The sequence below is a fragment of the Zophobas morio genome, unplaced genomic scaffold, assembly GCF_036711695.1.
Source record: "Zophobas morio isolate AGI-343-1 ecotype UQ-CSIRO unplaced genomic scaffold, CSIRO_AGI_Zmor_V1 ptg000012l, whole genome shotgun sequence".
In the NCBI taxonomy this organism is placed as follows: Eukaryota; Metazoa; Arthropoda; class Insecta; order Coleoptera; family Tenebrionidae; genus Zophobas; species Zophobas morio.
The window spans coordinates 13,528,434-13,543,731 of NW_026972117.1; the positions used below are offsets into that span (position 1 = coordinate 13,528,434).

At 32.6% G+C, this 15,298-nt stretch overlaps 2 protein-coding genes across 6 annotated transcripts in view; one reads left to right on the forward strand and one right to left on the reverse strand.

Moving 5' to 3' along the window:
- LOC135127818 (uncharacterized aarF domain-containing protein kinase 5-like) overlaps window positions 1-15,298 on the reverse strand; it is a 103,373-nt gene that overhangs the window by 57,263 nt on the left and 30,812 nt on the right. The window contains exon 1 of one of the 4 annotated variants that reach the window (XM_064054457.1): window positions 4,772-4,790. The exons of 1 other annotated variant lie outside the window; for it this stretch is intronic. The gene's annotated coding sequence lies outside the window, so the exon portion shown is untranslated. Of the gene's footprint in view, window positions 1-4,115; window positions 4,197-4,328; window positions 4,398-4,771; window positions 4,791-15,298 lie in introns of those variants that run through there. 2 more of the 4 variants (XM_064054455.1, XM_064054452.1) reach the window with 2 other exon arrangements.
- The window catches only part of LOC135127822 (tumor protein p53-inducible nuclear protein 2), an 86,337-nt gene that overhangs the window by 40,554 nt on the left and 30,485 nt on the right, over window positions 1-15,298 (forward strand). The window contains exon 2 of one of the 2 annotated variants that reach the window (XM_064054462.1): window positions 5,589-5,693. The exons of the other annotated variant lie outside the window; for it this stretch is intronic. The gene's annotated coding sequence lies outside the window, so the exon portion shown is untranslated. The remainder of the gene's footprint in view (window positions 1-5,588; window positions 5,694-15,298) is intronic. 2 annotated transcript variants of the gene reach the window in all.

Consider the following 15,298-nt stretch of genomic DNA (forward strand, 5'->3'; position numbering starts at 1 on the left):
ATTTTGAATGTTCCGAAACCTGAGGAACCCAAAAATTCTGAAGACTAGAGATTTCAAGAATTCCAAAGATTAACAAGATTTCAAAGACTTCGAAGTCTAAAGGGAAATTCTAAAAATTCTGAAAATTGTGAATGTACCGAAGACTGAAGAAACCAAAAATTCTGAGGACTGGAGATTTTGAGGATTAAAAAGACAATAAAGATTCTAAAGATTTTAAAGATTCCAAAGGTTCCAGATATTCTAGAAATTTCAAAGATTCCGGATATTCCTTTAATCTTGAAATTTCAGAACTGCGCAAGATTCTGAATGTTTCGAAGCCTGAAGAATCCAAAAATTCTGAAAACTAGACATTTCAAGAATTCTAGAGATTAAAAAGATTTGAAAGATTTCGAAGTCTAAAGGTTTCTGAGATTTTAAAATCCGCATTTTCCCGGATTTTTGAGATTTCAGAAATTCTGAAGATTTTTAATATTTCGAAGACTGAAGAATCCAAAAGACTTCGAAGATTCTAAAATTCCAGAAATCCTACAGATACTGAAGATTCTAAATATTTTGAAGACTGAATAAGGCACAAATTCCAAAGACATTGAAGATACTGAAGATTTTAAAGATATAAAGATTCCAAAGGTTACGGAGTTGAGATTCTAGAAATTTCAAAGATTCCGGATTTTCTCAGATTCTTGAAATGTCAGAAATTCTAAAGATTCTGAAAATTGTGAATGTTTCGAAGACTGAAGAAATTAAAAATTCTGAAGACTGGAGATTTTGAGGATTCGAAAGATAATAAAGATTCTAAAGATGTCAAAGTTTCCAAAGATTCTAAAAATTTCAAAGATTCCGGATACATCTATAATCTTGAGATTCAGAACTGCTCAAGATCTGAATGTTTCGAAGCCTGAAGAATCCAAAAATTCTGAATACTAGAGATTTCAAGAATTCTAAAGATTAAAAAGATTTCAAAGACTACGAAGTCTAAAGGTTTCAGAGATTTCAAAATTCGGATTTTCCCAGATTTTTGAGATTGCAGAAAATCTGAAGATTCTGAATGTTTCTCAAACTGATGAATCCAAAAGACTTCTAAGATTCTAAAGAATATAAGGATTCCAAAGACTTCAAAGATTCCAGAGATTTCAGAAATTTCAAATTTCCGGATCTGAGACTTGAGGTTCGAGAAATCCTAAAGATACTGAAGATTCTAAATATTTTGAAAACTGAAGATGCCAAAAATTCTGAAGGCATTGAAGATACCGAAGATTCTGAAGATATAAAGATTCCAAAGGTTACGGAGTTGAGATTCTAGAAATTTCAAAGATTCCGGATTTTCCCAGATTCTTTAGATTTCAGAAATTCTAAAAATTCTGAAAATGGTGAATGTTTCGAAGACTGAAGAAACCAAAAATTCTGAAGGCTGGAGATTTTGAGGATTAAAAAGGTAATAAAGACTAAAGATTTTAAAGATTCCAAAGATTTCAGAGATTCTAGAAATTTTAAAGATTCCGGATATTTCTTTAATCTTGAGATTTCAGAACTGCTCAAGATTCTGAATGTTTCGAAGCCTGAAGAATCCAAAAATTCTGAAGACTGGAGATTTTGAGGATTTAAAAGATAATAAAGATTCTAAAGATTCCAAAGGTTACGGAGTTGAGATTGTAGAAACTTCAAAGATTCCGGATTTTCCGAGATTCTTGAGATCTCAGAAATTCTAAAGATTCTGAAAATTGTGAATACTTCCAAGACTAAAAAACCACATTTTATGAAAGTTGGAGATTTTGAGGATTACAAAGATAATAAAGATTCTAAACGTTTCAAAAGATTCCAAAGGTTCCAGCGATTCTAGAAATTTCAAAGATTCCGGATATTCCTATAGTCTTGAGATTTCAGAAGTGCTCAAGATTCTGAATGTTTCGAAGCCTGAAGAATCCAAAAATTCTGAAGACTAGAGATTTCGAGAATTCTAAAGATTAAAAAGATTTCACAGACTTCAAAGTCTGAAGGTTTCAGAGAGTTCAAAATCCGAATATTCCGAGACTTCAGTTCCAGAAATTGCAAAGATTCTGGATTTTCCCAGGTTTTTGAGATTTCGGAAATTCTGGAGATTTTGAATGTTTCGAAGACCTTCGAGATTTTGGAGATTCTAAAGATTATAAAAATTTCAAGAGCTTCAAATTTTCTAAGGGTTCCAGAAAATGCAAATTTCCAAATATTCCAAGACTCTTGAGATTTCAAAATTCTAAAGATTCTGAGGATTCTGAATATTGCGAACATTGAAGATTTCAAAATTTCTAAATATATACAATACATTGAAGATTATAAAGATTCCAAAAATTTCTGAAAACTAGAGATTTGAAGAATTCTAAAATTTAAAAAGATTTGAAATACTTCGAAGTCTAAAGGTTTCTGAGATTTCAAAATTCGGATTTTCCCAGATTTTTGAGATTTCAGAAATTCTGAAGATTTTTAATGTTTCGAAGACTGAAGAAGAATCCAAAAGACTTCGAAGATTCTAAAGATTATAAAGATTCCAGAGACTTCAGAAACTTCAAATTTCCGGATATTCTGAGACTTGAGGTTCCAGAAATCCTAAAGATACTGAAGATTCTAAATATTTTAAAGACTGAAGAAGGCAAAATTCTGAAGACATTGAAGATACCGAAGATTCTAAAAGTATAAAGATTCCAAAGGTTACGGAGCTGAGATTGTAGAAATTTCAAAGATTCCGGATTTTCCGAGATTCTTGAGATCTCAGAAATTCTAAGGATTCTGAAAATTGTGAATATTTCGAAGACAAAAAAAAACACGAATTCTGAAAGTTGGAGATTTTGAGAATTAGAAAGATAATGAAGATTCTAAACATTTCAAAGATTCCAAATGTTCCAGCGATTCTAGAAATTTCAAAGATTCCGGATATTCCTAGTCTTGAGATTTCAGAAGTGCTCAAGATTCTAAATGTTTCGAAGCCTGAAAAATCCAAACATTCTGAAGACTAGAGATTTCAAGAATTCTAAAGATTAAAAAGATTTCATAGACTTCACAGTCTGAAGGTTTCAGAGATTTCAAAATCCGAATATTCCGAAACTTCAGTTCCAGAAATTGCAAAGATTCTGGATTTTCCCAGATTTTTGAGATTTCAGAAATTCTGGAGATTTGGGAGATTATAGAGATTATAAAGATTACAAGAGCTTGAGATTTCAGAAATTCGAAAGATTCTGAGGATTCTGAATATTTCGAACATTGAAGATTCCAAAATTTCCAAATATATACATTGAAGATTATAAAGATTTCAAAAATTTCGGATATTCCTAGAACTTTGAGATTTCGAAGATTCTGATGATTATAAAGATTCCAAAAGCTTCAAATATTCCAAAGGTTCCAGAAATTCTAAAGACTCCGGATAGTCTGAGACACTAGAAATTCCAGAGATTCTAAAGATTACAAGGATTCTGAATATTTCCAAGACTGAAGATTTCCAAAATTCTGAAGAGTTTCGAGATTCCAAAGATTCTGAAGAGTGTTAAAATTCCAAAGATTCCATAATTATATTAATTTAATTGATGATAATTCTCAGGGTCCTTTCTCACACAATAGACTCGTTTAAATGTCATAAATAAACTATAATAAATCTCAAGTGAGAAATTATCCCTATGAAGTGTGGATATTGGATAATGTAAAAATACTCTAAACTTGTTATAAAAAAAGGTTTCCGCCATGTGTTTTTACATAACCATTTACATGATTGAGCCATGAACAGTTAAAAATCTTAACATTGAATTTAATAGCCATAAAAACCAAAATTACACCTGCTTTACGGAATAGTCAGAGTTTTACACATTTCAGATTAGAAAATCATTAATAAACTGATATTGCACTAGTTACATCGGTTGGAATATTTTTAAATTACTATTCTTAATATTCTTATCTCGCAATGTCAACATTTGTGTCAAATTTTTAATCAAATCAAGAAATCCGTATTTATTTTCACCAATTACAAATATTTTTAGTAAATCATATTCAAGATTTGTCGTCTTTTTGATCGTGCGCTTTCCAAAATGGCAAACTTTCGTGTTTCGTGTCGTAAAATTTATTTTGTAGTCAAAATTTGATTAATTAAACCTTACCGGTGCACTTCTTGTTTTCAACGATCCCACAAAAATTTAAAACATGGACGCGTTACCGACGTACACACGTTACTAAAATAATTGTTGAAAGTCGTGAATTTTTGTTATTGGTTCAAGTTAAAAAATAATTGGATGTTCTAAATATTGTTATCGCACCAGACATACTTTATCTATAAGTTATTCCATAAACCGTCACTAACAGTAGGTACTTACCTCGATATAAAATGGTATCACTTAACCTTCAATTCATTAAAGTAAAGGAACGAGAGAGGTGAAAAAATGCATTGCAAAATAGTTCCACAGAATTTGCATTTGCAAATAATGAACTAATTTATTTGCAACAAAATGTGTCAGACAGTGTTGATACTCACAGAAACTGAATTACTTTTTCCAATAAATCGTATTTATTACTCACGTCGGTTTGATGTTGTGCGTATGTACATATCATCAAGTTGTTCGAAATAATTAACATGATTATGTGCTTACGTGTATCATAAAAAAATGAAAATGTGCTTTAAAAATAATAGTACACTAGAGTCGAAATATCTCGGAACTAGTCACTCTGATCAAGTAATTTTTAACCGACTGTTGCGTAATTAATTAGCTTGTGGTTACTTCAGGACGCACCCACGTCATATCTCATCACCTCTACGCACTTTCATTCGGCGTCCTTCAACTTTGTCTTTTATAAAACGACGAACTCTGAAATTTGATAAAAACTGAAAATAATTACGGACGCTTTTTAACCTCGTTCGAAACCTCTCTCTCCCGCATCAATAAAACCCAACGAGTAGCACCGAATTACCCAAGGGCAAACAAAATAAATCCTGAAAATATTCCACACATTACAAAACCGGGATTTCACGGATTTGGCACAGTTTTCCAACCTGGCCAGCATCTGCAAGCACGACTTTTGTACCCTCAAAACACCCAAGCAACCGGTCATGAAATCATGGAGTGTGAACAACATTCTTCGTTTATTTACAAACACAGAAGTGCTTTGCTGAATTAATAGGTTGGCTCTCACCATTGCCAGCTCTTGGAACAATATTTTCGAAGAGGCAAAAATAAATTTAATGTTGGTTCGCACTTAGAGTAGAAAATTCGGCAATTTCGAAGTCAAAATTCCTGCGCATGCTGCGTCAATAACAAAATACTTATTGCGTTCTTACTTTTCCAAATCGTCGTAAACAAAGTGACGTCAGTTACATTTGCAACGAGCACCTCGTTGGACGTTTATCAACGCAATGATTAAAATTTATCTCGAATAGTGGACACTTTGAGTTTAGTTTGGCGAGTGTTTACGACTCTGCGTAGTAGTAGTACTCCACACATTAAGAAAACTCGTGTTGCGCCTCCATAACTCAAAATCCAAGCGCAATTCTCCGATAAAAAGATTTTGGGTCGTCGGCTTTTCGTCTAAATATAGCCCAGTCGATGGCAAAATTAAGTAAATTTCTGTTCGTTTTGCAGAATTCGAAGCTTAAACGAAGACGTCGTTAGGTTAGAAGTTCGCACATTTGTAACTTAAAATAAGAAACTGGAGTAGAAGAATCCAAACAATACGCTCATATTAAGGTAAGTCGTAATGTTGCTCTCACGTGTCGTGTTGTTTTATCTGAACAATAAGAGGGAATTGTTGGTAACTGTTGTTCGGTTAATTCATTCGTGCCTACAGCTTTTGACCTGTTTTGGGAAATCTGCTCTTTTTCTGGCGCACAATGTTTTGATTTAATTAAGGTCGCGGTTTTTTGCCAGACAAAAGTCAAAGTGGATGTAAAATGCTACGACCTCGATTGTGACGTGAATTTGATAGTGATCTCATACCTGCTACCGAAATGTAATGACTCCGATTATTCTGGTTTTGAGAGGTTTTCAAAATTTGCATTTTTGCAGAGGTGTCTAGACTTGGTCTATGTACGTGGTAAATCAATCATTTTTTTGGAAGTGCTCCACGTTCCGAAATATTTTAATGGGTACTTACTTAATGCCAAAATGTTACATAGAAAAAGTGACTCAGATTTTGATTTTGGGAACTCGACACTAAATTAAAATTTTCTGTCGGATTGGAGAAAAATTGTCTTGGCAAAAACATTCACATTTTCAAAGTTCGTGGATTGTTTGTACACCCTAGGACATTAAAATTTGGCAACGAGTTTTATTTGGCATTGTTTCATTTTTCCCTAATTTAATAAGTTTGATTTTAAGCGAGTTACGAATTTATTTATGCAGTCATGTTTAAAAAAAAAAATCCAAATCTTAGAACTGGTCTTGTTGGTTTTTGGATAGTCCTTCTAATGTCCGACGTAATTCTTTTGCTGAATTAAAACAAACCCAAGTTTTCAAATAATAATTTGTTGCATGTAGATGGCCTTTTGAAAAATTCAAAAACAGCGCAGTTTTTTTGAAAAACGGAGATCTTCCAAGACAGATGGGAAAGCCGTAAACATGAGTGACGTAGATGTCTTTTTTATGACGTTGAATCTTCAAGGTTTTCCACATTCTACATACAAGAACAAATCTTATTTGTTTTTTAAATTATCAAAATAAATTAAACACCATAAAATATTTTAGAAACAATAGAAATAATTCAAACAATTGTGTTGGTTACAATACGGTAATAATAACGATGATGACTTTGTGAAATAATTTTTTTCAATCGAGTTGTTAAAGTTAATCTTCTAAATAATCCCTGTTTTTATCAGATCAAGATAAAATCGAATTTGAATCAAATACGACAGATATCAAACATTCAACTCAATCAATTTAAGTATTTTTTGTTGACGTACAATCTAATTTTTTTAAAGCGATATTTTTAATGAAAGATATCGATTATTGACAGTGAATTAGTGGTCCTTATTGTTACTGAACTTTGTTTTTGAAAGGATTTTTAAGAATCTCAACACCCGATTGTTTTACCAGGCATTTTTTTCCAAAAAATCTTCACGACTCACAGGCTCCACATGCTTTGAAAGAATTTTTAAGAATCTTGGTTTGTTTTTGAAAATTTTTGAAAGACTCACAGGACCATCCGATATTTTGTTTTTCAAAGAATCTTTAATATTCTCAGAGGCTTCTTACGTTTTGTTTTCATAAGAATCTTAAAGAATCTTGGGAGCCGTTGGTGTTTTGAAGAATCTTGGGGACCGCTGATTTTATTTTTGAAAAAACTTTAAAGAACCTCAGGGATACCACCCGGTATATTGTTTTTAAACAGATTTTGAAGAATAAATTTAAACAATCTTTAATATTCTCAGAGGCCTTATGTTTCGTTTCCAAAGAATCTTAAAGAATGTTCAGGGACACTCTGCACTCTTTTTTTGAAAGAATTTTTAAGAGACACTTGATGTTTTGTTTTTGAACAGATTTTAAAGAATTTCAGGGACACTCCGATTTTTTTTGCCAAAGAATATTTAAGAATCTCCGGGGGTTTCTCGGGTTTTTTTTTCAAAAATTTTAACGACTGAGGCAGCCGGTGTTTTATTTTTGAAAATTTCTGAAAGTCACGGGAACATGCGATATTTTGTTTTTGAAAGAATCTTTAATATTCCCAGAGGCTTCTTATATTTTGTTTCCATAGCAATCTTAAAGGATCTTGGGAACCCCTGACGTGGTGTTTTGAAAGAATTTTTGAGAACCGCTGTTTTATGTTAAAAAAATCTTGAAGAATCTCAGGGTCACCCAATTTTTTCACAAAATTTTTAAGAAGCTCACAGGCTCCCGTGTTTTGAATCAATTTTTACGAATCTCAATAGATCCCCATGTATTGTTTTTTAAAAATTTTAAAAACTGAGAAAATTCTTTAGTCTCAGGAACATTCACTGTTTTATTTTTGAAGGAATCTTTAATAATAATCTCAGAGCTCCTTATGCTTTTTTACTAAAAGGATCTTAAAGAATGTTGGGAACTACTGATGTGCTGTTTGGAAAGAATCTTGGGGACCAATGATGTTTTATTTTCGAAAAAACGTGAAAGAATCTCCGGAACATCCCCTATTTTATTTTTGGATACATTTTAATGAATCTCAAGGGTACTCCCTACTTCGTTTGTAAAAGAATTTTTAAGAATCTCAGGGACACTCGATGTAGTTTTCGAAAAAAAAATAAATAAATAAAAAATCTCAGGAACACCCGGTATTTTTTTTTCCAAACAATGTTTAAGAATCTCATTAGCTTTAGGTGTTTTGAAAGAATTTTTAAGAATCTCATTGGATCCCCGTGTTGTTTTTGAAAATTTTAAGAGTAACAGGAACATTCGATATTTTGTTTTTGAAAGAATCTTCAATATTCTCAAAGGCTTCTTATGTGCTGTTTTGAAGGAATTTTTGAGAACCGCTGATGTTTTATGTTTGAAAAAATCGTGAAGAATCTCAGGGACACTTTGTACTTTGTTTTGGAAAGAATTCTTAAGAATCTCGGGAGCACTTGATTTGTTCTCGAAAAAATTTGAAAGAATTTCAGGGACACCCGGTATTTTTTTCTTTCAAAGAATATCTAAGAATCTCAGGAGATCTCCGTGTTTTGTTTTTAAAAAATTTCAAAGACCAAGGCACTCCATGTTTTGGTTTTGAAAATTTTTGTAGAGTCTCAGGAACATACGATATTTTGTTTTTGAAAGAATCTGGGGAGTCCTCAGGGTGTTGTTTTCAAAAAACTTTGGGGACCACTGATGTTTTATTTTTGAAAAAAATTTAGAGAATTTCAGGGACACCCGGTATTTTGTTTTTGAAAACACTTTAAACAATCCCAGGGACACTTTGTACTTTGTTTTGGACAGAATTCTTAAGAATCTCGGGAGCACTTGATGTTTAATTTTCGAAAAATTTGTTAAGAATCTCAGGGGATCCTCGTGTTTTGTTTTTAAAAAATTTCAAAGACTGAGGCATTCCATGTTTTGGTTTTTGATTTTTTTTTTAGTCTCAGGAACATACGATGTTTTGTTTTTTAAAAGAATCTTGGAAGCCCCGGGTGTGCTGTTTTGAAAGAACCTTGGGGACTGCTGCCGTTTTATTTTTGAAAAAAATTTAGAAAATTTCAGGCACACCCGGTATTTTGTTTTTGAAAACTTTTTAAAGATGCTGAGGGATCTCTGACTTTGTTTAAGAAATAATTTGAAAGAATCGCAGGGACAACAGGTTTTTTTTTTTCAAAGAACAGGCTCTCTGTGTCTTGAAAAAAAAGTTAAGAATCTCATGTTTTGTTTTTGAAAATTTTAAGAGGCACAGGAACATTCGATATTTTGTTTTTCAAAGAATCTTTAATATTCTCAAAAGCTTCTTATGTTTTGTTTCTATAAGAATTTTTAAGAATCTTGGAAGCTTCTGTTCTGTTTTGAAGGAATTTTTGAGAACCGCTGATGTTTAATGTTTAAAAAAATCTTGAAGAATCTCAGGGACACCCGGTATTTTGTTTTTGAAAACATTTTAAACAATCCCAGGGACACTTTGTACTTTGTTTTTGAAAGAATTTTTAAGAATCTCGGGAGCATTTGATGTTTTGTGTACGAAAAGATTTGAAAGAATCTCAGGACCACCGGGTATTTTTTTCTTTAAAAATTTTTTTAAGAATCTCAGCGGATCCGCGTGTTTTGTTTTCGAAAAATTTCATAGATTCTGAGGCAGCCCATGATTTGGCTTAGAATATTTTTTTTTTACAGTCTCAGGAGCATCCGACATGTTGTTTTTTATCACGCTTTTATTAGCTTGGGTTGTATGTATCTATGTATGTATGTATGTAACGGAATCTTTGAGCTTAATTTTCATCGGTTTCTAAAAGTCTGATCATCTTGAAACTTTGCACACGTCTCAAGGATCGATGACAATGCAATAATTTGATAACAGTTTCCCATTATCCTTATTAGGACCGCCAGGATCCTTGATCCTACGGAGACCACTGAGTGGTTCTTTCTAGAAAAATCTAAATAAGTAATTAATTCCCCAATTTATGAATTTGTCGCAGACTAAAAAATGAAAAATAAATAATAGTTTAAAAAACTAAAAAAACACGCTTTTATTGCTAATCGAACTAAAAACTAGAAAATAATTTTTAATGACAGAGTTTAATATTACAGTAGTAGAAGATCAAACAATCAATCATAATAAATCACCTCAAATTAAAATTATAATAAAATTTAAGTTATTAACAGAATAATTCAATTCAGAGTAAAAAGCGTGGGGTGCATTTTACTGCGGTTCATAACTATCCTCTCATAGATAGTTGCCAATAGAATGATTGTAATATTTAAAATATCAAGCACCCCACGCTTTTTACTCTGAATTGAATTATTCTGTTAATAACTTAAATTTTATTATAATTTTAATTTGAGGTGATTTATTATGATTGATTGTTTGATCTTCTACTACTGTAATATTAAACTCTGTCATTAAAAATTATTTTCTAGTTTTTAGTTCGATTAGCAATAAAAGCGTGTTTTTTTAGTTTTTTAAACTATTATTTATTTAAAGAATCGTGGGAGCCCCCAGTGTGCTGTTTTGAAAGAACTTTGGGTACTGCTGATGTTTTATTTTTGTAAAAAAATTAGAGAATTTCAGGGACACCCGGTATTTTGTTTTTGTAAACATTTTAAAGTCGCTGAGGGACACTCTGACCTTGTTTTCGAAAAAATTTGAAAGGATCTCAGGGATACTCGGTATTTTTTTCCAAAGAATGTTTAAGAATCTCACAGGCTCCCAGTGTTTTGAAAGAATTTTTAAGAATCTCATTGGATCCCCGTGTTTTTTTTTTGAAAATTTTAAGAGTCACAGGAACGTCCGATATTTTGAAAGAATTTTTAATGTTGTCAGAGGTTTCTTATGTTTTGTTTCCATAAGAATTTTTAAGAATTTTGGAAGTTTCTGATGTGCTACTTTGAAGGAATTTTTGAGAACCGCTGATGTTTTACATTTTAAAAAATCTTGATAAATCTCAGGGACACCCGGTATTTTGTTTTTGAAAACATTTTAAACAATCACATCGACGCTTTGTACTTTGTTTTGGGAAAGATTTCTTAAGAATCTCGGGAGCACTTGATGTTTTGTTTTTGAAAAAATTTGAAAGAATCTCAGGCACACCCGGTATTTTTTATTTCTTTCAAAGAATATCTAAGAATCTCAGGGGATCTCCGTGTTTTGTTTTTAAAAAATTTCAAAGACTGAGGCTGAATGTTTTGGTTTTAAAATTTTTTTAGAGTCTCAGGAACATCCGATATTTTATTTTTCAAAGAATTTGGGGAGTCCTAGGGGTACTGTTTTCAAAAAACTTTAGGGAATACTGATATTTCATTTTTGAACAAATTTTTGAGAATTTCAGGAACACCCAGTATTTTGTTTTTGAAAACATTGTAAAGATGCTGAGGGACACTTTGACTTTGTTCTAGAAAAAATTTGAAATAATCTCAGGGACAAACGGTATTTTTTTCCAAAGAATGTTTTAAGAGTCTCACAGGCTCTCTGTGTTTTGAAAACATAAAATCTTGAAGAATCTCAGGGACACCCGGTATTTTGTTTTTGAAAATATTTTAAACAATTTCAGGGACACTGTGTACTTTGTTTTTGAAAGGATTTTTAAGAATCTCGGGAGCACTTGATGTTTTGTTTTCGAAAAAATTTGAAAGAATGTCAGGGACACTCGGTATTTTTTTCTTTCAAAGAATATTTAAGAATCTCGGGGGATCCCCGTGTTTTGTTTTTGAAAACATTCCAAAGAAACTGAGGGACACTCTGACTTTGTTTTTGAAAGAATTTCAAAGAATTTCGGATGCACTCGACGTTTCATTTTCGAAAAAATTTTGAAGAATCTCAGGGACACCCAGTATTTTCTCCAAAGAATGTTTAAGAATCTCACAAGCTCCCTGTTTTTTGAAAGAATTTTTAATAATCTCATGGGATTTCCGTATTTTGTTTTTGAAAAAATTTAAAGACTGGGGCACTCCATGTTCTGTTTTTGAAAACGTGTTCAAGAATTTGAAAGGCACCAGGGGTGAGATTTTGTTTCTACCGATACGATACGAAGCGATAACGAAGCGATAAATGACAAGGACGAAAATATAAATTTCAGATATGAAAGAAAAAGAAGACCACTTTTTTCGGTACCGATATTTTATCGTTATAGAAACAAAATCCCACCCCTGATGTTTTGTTTTCGACAAAAATTTAACGAATGTCCCTGAGATTCTTTAAAATTGTTTTCATTGAAAACTTAAGAACTGCGGTTCTCTGGATTTTGTTTTTGAATGTTTTAAAGGATCTCAGGGACGTCCGATATGTTGTTTTTGAAAGAATATTTAAGATTCGCAGGGCTCCCTATGTTTTGTTTCTAAAAGAATTTTGAAGAATATTAGTTTTTTGAAATCTTAGCGACTCCTAGTGTCTTATTTTTGAAAAAAATTAAAAAATCTCACAGTAAACCAGTGTTTTTTTGTGAGAGAATTTGAAAGGATGTCAGGAAATCCCGGTGTTTTGTTTTGCTGAAAAAATTTTAAAAATTAAATTTTTCTTAGTCATTTTGCATTTTTTCATTTTTTTTTAACTAAACAATTTTTACGTGTGGGTAAAACCCGAATGCTGACTGAACGAGGCGGTTGCCGAGGCGACAATTCACGAACAAGTTGCAAATTTCAAAAAATTATTCCACTTTAAGGAAATTAGGATCAGCATTTTAGAATTTATATTAGCGGATCATTGTGTAATTTCATTATGTAAGAGCTCAGTTAAATAGAGTGTTGGTAGATTTTTTTAAATTAAATTAATACCATGTTATGGTCGGATTTTTTCCGGACTGTTGTGTATTTTGTAATCAGTTACTTTCAGATTGCTCACATCGATTTATAATCAACACTAACAGATCTTTTAAAATATATTTAGATGGAATGTTTTGATATTCAAACCTTAGAGTTTTAGAACGTATTCTTAAAACTCGTTCGGTTATTAATTTTATAAAACGTAATTTTTTTTAATAGAACTTTTATTATCAATAACTAATTGACGTTTTCTTGTATTAACTAAATAATTGACGAAATCTTCTCAACCTTTTTTTTAGTATTGGAATTTCCTTATACACCTACAGCATTCAATAAAAAGTTATAACGGCCAAACTTCCGCGGAAAACTTAAAAAGTAAACAACTTTTTACCGTTTTCTTTGCTTTAGCACAACCTTAGTAAATAGTGACCAGAAATAAATTCTGCTTTCCTCGTTTGAAAGTTCTACCACAACCCATCGCATCCAACGGATGCCCATTTTTTACCATCGAACATAAATATTCATTTCGACACGGCCCTCATATGTGACAAGAGAAAGTTGACATTTGCTCCTCTATATTTTTACGTTGACAAGGATGACAAGAGAACGTATAATTTTTCAACCACGAAACGGACGAACAAGACAAAATTAACCCTGATTCACTTTCGCTTGAATTTTCACCTTGAACAAACACATAATTAAGCAGACAATTGCCCCTTGCACGTAACTGTGAGGCAAAATTAATAAAAACTTGATTTTCGATATCCCTCCCATCCATTTCGACACATAATTAGCATGGACATCACCACGTCGCCATAATGGACCCATTAATGTAAATTTAAATTAAAATTCTCAACTAAACACTATTGTAAGTTCCAAGGTAACGCGATTTGAATACTTGCAAAAGCGGTACTGTTACTTTATCTATAATAGAGCCACCATACGCGCCAGACCTGGCACCAATTTTTTTCGAAAAGTGGATACGCCGCTCAAATTGCGCCTAACAGTACTTGCGGACGATTAATTCGATTCTAGACGAGACGTCGGCGTGATAATAGCGCAACCACTAATTAGGACCGTTTTGTAGATTTTTAACGTTGCATTTATGATTTCCGCGTTCAATATTAGCACATCCCTGATCGGTGTTAACTGTGCATGCAAACGGGGTCAGTTAACTAAGCGTAACCCATAAAATAATGAGTTAGTCAATAAAACAACAAAGGTGGGGTAATTATCATCGCTACAAACTAAAAAACTGAAAGTAGGCCCTTGAACTTGCTCGGCTTGTTATTATAGTCGTGATTCGCCCAATTCGATGCGAAGCCAGGACCGGACTAGACCGCATTGCCAAGGACAATACACACTATTCTATTCTTATTTAGCTCTCTCATTCCGTAATAGTACGATTTCCTGTAAGTTTACTTGAAACTGCAGCCGATATTGCTGCAGACGATAAAATTCCATTTAGAAAATTGACGTTTCGGGTCTTCAATTTTAACGTTTTAGCCCTCTTTATTAAATTGTCTTTTGCCTTTTTCCAGTGGAAACAAACCCGCAAACTGTGACATAACGATTCCATCGTTGCGTCAGACCTTTGAATCCCTGCCATTGTTTTGAACAGATATGTAAATCGGCACGGCATTAATTTTGTCACAGTGTGTAATTTGCACGAATGGCCCATTGTTGTGTACTCCCGCTAATGATCGCACTTGATGATCTTATTCCTGGTAATTTAATAGACTTTAGTGATCATAATCGGATGGCGACTTTCGCGCTATCGATTGGGGGTGTTTTAATTAATATTACACAGAGTCGTGATCTCGTGATGGGTTGGGTAGTGTCAAAACATTTTCAACGTGATAGGAAAGGTCGACGAACCAGCTTTTCTGTGTTGATACGACTTAATGATTTTTTAATTTATCGGTACAGGCGCGGACAAAATAAACGTCCTTCGGTCTCATCCTAGAAATTTTCCAAGATTTGCTTTTCGCGGGGCGTTGTACGAATTCGGAGTGTTCTATTTTGTTTTAGATTGAACCTTGGGATTGTGCGTGTTTGATGTGTTCTATAAATATTTGAACTGATAGTGGTCAAGAATAGGTTAGGTTAGATTTAATAAATTGGATGGAGATGAGGATAAAGGTTCCGATTTTGATTAATTTTCTTTGTTGGTGAAGTTTTTTGTCGTTTTGAAAAATTTATGGGGGTTGTGAATCAGATATATAAGTATTAATTAATAAATGTTTTATGATCAACTTTGAAGTGTAATAAGAAGGAAAGTTTCATGTTGATCGTTAAGCGCAAATTATGCAGACGTTGTTTGCTTGAATATTAATTTAAATTATGAAACGAGAAACCGCATCATAACAATAATGGTTTTTGAAATGAAACCTATTTTGTATGCTTTAACATAGCCTCGTTCGTTATCGACATCCGCACTGGAAGAA